At 39.7% G+C, this 7490-nt stretch overlaps 1 long non-coding RNA gene across 1 annotated transcript; it reads left to right on the top strand.

Moving 5' to 3' along the window:
- The first annotated feature begins 3015 nt into the window (after positions 1-3015).
- LOC127128971 (uncharacterized) lies at positions 3016-4696 on the top strand. Its single transcript, XR_007806101.1, has 2 exons — positions 3016-3987; positions 4085-4696. It is a non-coding gene; the product is annotated as an uncharacterized LOC127128971 (long non-coding RNA).
- The last annotated feature ends 2794 nt before the right edge of the window (positions 4697-7490 follow it).

Genomic DNA, 7490 nt, shown 5'->3' with positions numbered 1-7490 from the left:
ACAACGTCAACAACAACCGCAACAAAGAACCAACTACAACAACAACAACAACAATAATCAACAATAAAGCTTTGAGAGGAATAAGGTTTGTTTTGAACCTATTCCTATGACATATGCAGAATTGTATCCATCTTTTGTTCTCAAGAACCTACTCCAACCAAGAAATCCACCTCAAATTCCTGAGCCACTTTCATGGTGGTTCAAACCTGAACTTCATTGTGCCTTTCACCAGGGAGCCCCTGGCCATGACATTGAGAACTGCTATTCGTTAAAGTATGAAGTACAAAAGCACATGAAGAATGGAATGATGTCCTTTGAGGACCGTGCGCCTAATGTGAAATCCAATCCATTTCCTGCTCATGGTAATGCTACTGTCAATATGGTGGATGGTTGTCCAGGAAATTTCTGAGTCTTTGATGTACGATGTATCTGTAGGTCTCTGGTGGAGATGTGTCGCATTACGCGAAAAACCGGCGGGAAAACAAGAACAACAGAGCCGCCACCGTGCGTTATTTATCCCAAAAGAGGGAAAGGAAACGCTCAGAGTAAACCTGGAAAAGACGTGGTCTCGCGACCAAAGAGAATGGGATCGGGAGTCGGTTATGCGAAGGGAAGGTATTAGCACCCCTACGCATCCGTCGTACTCGACGGGATCCACGCACAATAGGAAGGGAAAATGGTTGCTAAAAACACTGCTCACACACACACATACTGGCTGAAGGAGACACAAGAAAACAGACTGAAACTGACTCGGCAGGATATCGCATCCTGGGCCTACTTAGTCTATCAAGCATAGACATCAGAGTCTAAGTAGTTCGGACTGGGGAAACGACACATGCTCGCTAGGACGTCGCATCCTATGCATACGTATCTCCTTTGGACGAAGGAGAATCAGAGCATTCGTAGCTCGGCAAACACGCACACAAACGAACACAGGCAATGGCAAACGTGGAGCCTGAATGCCAATCACTGGGCTTACATCAGCATCCGAACCAAAAACACACACAAGGAGGCAAACGAGGAGCCTGAATGCCAATCATTGGACTTACATCAGCATCCGAACCAAAACACACACTGGAACCCGAACGCCACTCGATGGACTTACATCAGCTTCCAAGCACACAACAACACAAAACAAAGACACAGGCGGAAGAAGGGTCTCGATTGCAACTACGGCAAGAGAAAGGGAAGGTCTCAATCGCAACGAGGGCGAGAGAAAAGAATTAGTGTTAGTTGTTAGTCAAACTCGACAAGACATCGCATCTCGTGCCTACGTATCTCATCTGGACATGAGAATCAGAGTTGCCGTAGTTCGGCTAAACTATTCCTGTTGGTTTGTGTTTTTTAAGTGGATAACGTCACTACGCAATCTACCGGATGCTCGACCTTTGGAGACTTACTCACCTGTAGTAGAAGGAGTTGACGTATCCTTAAGAGGGGATAATGTTTGTTTGTGTTTTAGGAAAGCTCAAGCAAGAAAGGAAGTCCTATATGAAGGAACCGTGCTACCTTAATTGTCATGCAAACGAGACTACGCGGAGTCTAGCAAACCTAGGGGATACAATCACACCACACAAACACATACAATATGAAATAAACACACCAACAAGGGGGCTCAAACATCAGGGCTAGGGTTTAGTCGAGGGGTCATATCAACCTCGACAAACAAGCCTCTGTATCAAGGTAAGGTTAGCTCTTAACCTTGCCATTGAGGGGCTAAGGTGAAGCTGATGAAAGGAGAGTGAAGATAAGACTTCACAGCTCTTATCCCTGGTCAGGGAGAGCTTCAGAAAAAGGAGTGTGGGTCCAGAATGTGGGAACCCTTCTACACTCGAGACTCTGACACAACTGTACATTGTACAAGATCTTGGGTTTGTGTCCCAATGCATCAACACAGTGGTGTGAGCAGAGGGACGACTCAACAGAATAGTGGGAGATAGATTGCATATCTCTTTGATCCACCAATTGCCTCATCGAGGTCTTTACCTGCTTGGCACAAAAGTAAACAATCACAAACATCGCCTCTTAAGGAGGACTTCAGACAGGTGCCTGGCCAAGTAACAGGCCAGGTCTTCCAGACTACATGGAGTAAGGAAATCATACCTCAGTGCAAATTGCTTATCAAGCAAAGCAAAGCAATATTAGCAACTAATGTACCTGAAATCAATCAAATATCATCAGTATACTAATCACACAACTAAACAGCAAATGGTTCACAATTAACTATAAACAGACAAACACAAGCCAATGCACCAAGGTGCAAGTCATTAAGGCTCAAGCTCAGATATCAAACCCTGCAAAACAAAGTTAAAATTAGCTATATACAAGTCACAAGTCAACTCCAATGGAGGCACATCATCAAGCATAGGCCATTTGTGCTATTAACCTGAAACACAACTCAAAAGTGAGATCACAAACCACTAGTTCAAGACTAGGGTCCAAATGAGAACAAATCCAAAACTGAACATGAAACTCATTTAATCAAGAGATAACACATCCTAAAACTATGGGAGCATGCAAGATTGAATTATTTCTAAGCCTAAGGGTAGAATAGTCATTTCACAGTTATGGATTAATATTGAATTAAATTTCTATTTACGAAAGTAAGTTCTATTTAAAGTCAATTAAATCCTAAACTAATTCTAAACTTCTAAAATCCAATCTTAACCTATTTTTAATATTCCTAATGAAAATCTAGAATTCTAAAATTAGCCTAATTTCTATTAATTCTAATACTTATAAAAGTATATTACAGTAATCAACATATTATCCTATCTCTAAAGTTAATCCAAAATTTCTAATCAAATTAACTAGTTCTAAAATCAATTTTATTTCCACAATTAATCCTAAAACTAATGTTTCTAATAACTTCCATTATCAATTAAAATTCCTAATTAGCTTCTAAACTCTATTTAGACTAATCCTAAAATTAAGCTAATTCTAACAGCATTTTCTTAATATATTCTACTCCTGGAGTTATTTCTAATTCTAACAGAAATTCCTAATTGTTTCTAATGTTTTTAATACTGAAATATTAACCTAATTAACTCCTAGATATGATCTTAAAAATCTAATATTCTAACCAATATTATTCTAACTAACAGCCATTAAAATTCTAATTAATACTGCTACTAACCTCTAAAATTAACAATCCATTAATCCTAAACAAATAACCAACAATTACTAACCATATGATCATCAGAATGGGCCTTGTGGATCGATTAGAGGGGGTGCAGTAATGAAACAAAACGCTTGGGCCTGGTAGTGATGAAGATGCCAATGCAATTGGATAGAATGAGGATGCTGCCTCCCTGCTCATTCGTTAACTAACCAGAAGTAGAAAATAGAAGAAAGGCAGAGCAGGACGCCCAAAACGATGCCCTAGCCGCGCCGGTCATCGGCGGCGGCGACTATTCGCGGTCATGCGACCCTACCTCACACCACTCTCCACCTCCTAATCTATCAACAAAGAGAAAACAACTCCTCCTAGCGAAACGAAGATATCAAGGTCTGGCTCTTACCACGGGCAGCGAAGGGAGATCCATCGATCCGATATTCAACGTACGGTCCGGCGATTCTTCAATCCTCCTTGCTGCTCTTTTGATTTGCTTCCAGAAATGCGTTGTTGTGGTTCTTTGTTGGAAAAGGAATGAAGATCGGAGACGAGTTGATGAATGAGGTCGTCGGGATCTTCAGAAGCACCGGCGCTAATGAATCGTCGGGATGGAGAAGAAGTAATGGCGAATTCTCGAGATCTACCACTGTTACAGTCTCGGAAAGCGGAGGAAATAGCATTCAATAATGGTGAAATGCTGAGGTTCAATCAGGAATTCTGTTACAAGTTATGGTTGGTTGCGGTTATGGTGAAGAGGAGTTCTTGGATGGATTCGCAGTGGTTGAAGGTTGAGGCTGAAGGATTGGTTGAAGACGATTCCAGATTGTGGTTGTGAAGTGTTTCAGAATTCCTTCCGATTGTGAATTTTTTCTGTTAGTTTTCTTTCTCTTTTTCGTTTTTCTTGCTGCTCTCGATCTCTTGAAAAATCTGTTGGAGACTGATGCTAGCCAAAACCAAATTCTGTTGCAGGTTGTTGAAGATTTGGCGAAGGTTGTTTAGAGATGCGATAAGGATTCGAGAGAGAGCTGGAAGATGAGAAGAAGATTGATTTTATAGGGTGATGGTGAAGGAACTGGAACTCAGTAGTGATTCCATTGAAGAGTTGGTTGAAGGTTTGTTACAGGTTGAAGAAGAAAAAGAGGTTACGGAAATTTGTTACGGTTAGGGGAGTTTTGGAGGGAAAGAAGAAGAAGAAGAATCTGGAAACTTTGAGAATTTATATAGTTGTGAGAGTGAGATTAGAAGCAATTAAGAAGAAAATTATGTTATGAATTTGTTATTATCCGGCTTTCCTTTTTCTGTTATTGGATTGTGATTTTATCTGTGAAATTATGCAGGAATGGCGTTCATGCTGGCTTGGCTTGGTGGATTTTGGAAGTGGCTTTGCTCATGATGTGGCTGGCGTTTTGGATGAATGCAAAATGCAGAATTTTTCTTAATGCAGAATTTGTAAATGCAATGCAGAATTTTTTTAATGCAGAATTTTTAATGCAGAATTTGTAAATGCAATGCAGAATTTTTTTAATGCAGAATTTTTAATGCAGAATTTGTAAATGCAATGCAGAATTTTGATTTTGACTATGCAGAATTTTGGTTTGGAATGGCTTAAGTCGACGGCGTCGCCGTTGTTAGGCTTGGCTTAAGTTGCAGCTTTTGAATGAGTTAATGTTTTGTTAACTAATTTTGTACTGATAACAAATTGGATAAACATAAAAAAATGGTTATGAACTAAATGGATTTGGAAAAATAAGTGGATATGGAAATTGGATGTTGAGTAGAAAATGAATTCTGGTTTTATACAAATGGATATGGGCATGATTGGATAATGGCAATTGGTTTTAAATGGATAAACTAAATTGGATATTTGGATTAGTAAATGAAAAAGGATTTGCATTGGTTTATGAGTGGATTTTCTAAATGAATGGAAATATGATTTTGGATAATGAAAATGGATCGATGTGGATTATATGAATGAATTTTCTATATGGATATATACAAGAAATTGGATTTGGATGAATGGTTAATGGACTAAACTTATGGGCTTAACGAAAATAAAAGAATGGGCTCAATGCAATCACAATTAAATTTCCACAACCAAATCAACTTTTCAGTAATTAACTTGGATCATCCCACTCAACTTGAATTCCCAAAATTAATTCGAAAAAAGAACGAAATGATTTCTAAAACCAAATAAGTGTTTGTAATGACAAATGACCTTCTTTGGGACATGAAGGAAGCGTCTCAAACCATCTCTCCACTTCCTAGCCCTCAGTTGACTTACAGTTGGCTTTCTAGGGTTTCAGATAAAATTCAGCTTGACTGTTGAGCTTTGATCAACCAATCTTTGGCCAAACCACTCCAAAATGATCACATAATCATGTGAACTTGATAAACCAACCCTAGGGCTTTGCTTCAATAGGAAATGCACTTGCTTGCTTGATTGACTGATTCTCCTGATCATCTTGACCTAGTTTTGTCAGTTGAACTTGCACTTAGGGCAAATGGACAATGCAATGTTATGCAGTGGCCTATGTTATGTTAATGACCTAATATGAAATGTATGTACAAAAGGTAGGGTGCAAATTTGAGGTGCTACAAGATGCATAGAACATTGTGTTTGATTTGTGATTGTGAGAACGACCACGATGGTTGTGTAATCTGCAGTGTGAACCCCCGTGGGTGTATGATCATCAAGAGGGATATCCGGAAGTTGGTGGATGAGAATGCAATCCAGATTCAACAGTCGAGGAATATAAATGATGTGAATGTGATCGTGCTTGTGTTCAAGACCCATTAGCGGGTAGTAATCCAATTTGCTAGAAGCAGCAATAACAATGTTAATAGATCGGTATTGTAGTTGGTAATACAGTTAGCAGGCCCCGTCTCGTATGCATCCGATAAAGCTGTTCCTTATCAGTATAATGCTACAACGATGAAAAATGGTCGAGAGGTTCCTTTGCTTGTAACGAATTCTGTGGTGAATATAGTTGATATTGCAAAGGTGACACGTAGTGGTCATGTCTTCGATCTAGTCTTTCCGAGGGAGGTAGAGGATGTTTCAGCCAGTAAGAAGGTAGATGTGCCTATGATAAACCCAATTAGTGCTTCAGTGTGTCAGTCTGGTGAATCCAGCAAACTGAGGCCTAATGATGATGATGAGGTATTGCGTTTGATTAAGAAGAGCGAGTTTAATGTGGTGGAGCAGCTATTCTAAACACCGTCAAAGATTTTAGTGATGTATCTGTTAATGAATTCTGAAGCACACAGAGAAGCATTGCATAAGGTACTAGAGCAAGCCTACATTGAGTACGATGTTACTGTGGATCAGTTTGACCACATTATTGTTAACATCACTTCTTGCAATAATCTGAGCTTTTGTGATGAAGAGCTTCCTGAGGAAGGCAAAAATCACAACCTAGCACTCCATATTTCAATGAACTATAAGGAGGGTGCATTGTCTAATGTGTTGGTTGATACTGGTTCTTCTTTGAACGTGCTTCCGAAATCAACTATGTCTAGACTCTCTCATCAAGGCTCCCCTATGAGGTACAGTGGCGTGATCGTTAAAGCATTTGATGGTTCTCGCAAAACCGTCATTGGTGAAGTGGACCTGCCAGTTAAGATAGGTCCGAGTGATTTCCAAATTACTTTCCAGGTAATGGATATCCACCCGGCTTATAGTTGTTTATTAGGGAGGCCATGGATTCATGAAGCAGGAGCTGTGGCATCTACTCTGCACCAGAAGCTTAAATTTGTAAAGAACGGCAAGCTTGTCGTTGTTGGTGGAGAGAAGGCGCTCTTGGTGAGCCATTTGTCATCCTTTTCCTATGTTGAAGCTGAGGAAGAGGTTGTAACTTTGTTGTCTTGTCTATTGCTGAAGTAAAGAAAACCGGGGCACCCATGTCGTCTTTCAAGGATTCTCAGAAAGCTATTGAGACAAGCAACACCGATCAGTGGGGTCGCATGGTAGAGATTGTTGAGAATAAGAACAGGGCCGAATTGGGATTTCAACTAGGGTCGTTCAATGTCAAAGTTGAAGATGTGCAACCGAGTTTCTGCAGTGGAGGGTTCATTCATGGTAATGATCAACACTAAATTAGTGTGATCGAGGATGATGAAGACGAAGCTTGCGCCAACTTTGTGGCGCATGACCAGACTTGCAACAATTGGGTTGTTGTTGATATTCCTGTTATTGTTCACCGCTCTAAGTAATTTATTTTTCATTTTTAAAATCCTTCTCTTATGCCTAAGGGAGAAGTGAACATTGTTAGGCACTTCAATTATCATCAATGAAATACAATGTTATTCATCCACATCTATGATATTTTATTTTTACTTTTTTTCTTTTCTGAAAATGGTGATCACAAAAAAACAT

This window comes from Lathyrus oleraceus, chromosome 3 (genome assembly GCF_024323335.1).
Source record: "Lathyrus oleraceus cultivar Zhongwan6 chromosome 3, CAAS_Psat_ZW6_1.0, whole genome shotgun sequence".
NCBI lineage: Eukaryota > Viridiplantae > Streptophyta > Magnoliopsida > Fabales > Fabaceae > Lathyrus > Lathyrus oleraceus.
Note: the sequence above shows the minus strand (reverse complement) of the source record. Positions and strands in the feature narration are given on the sequence as shown.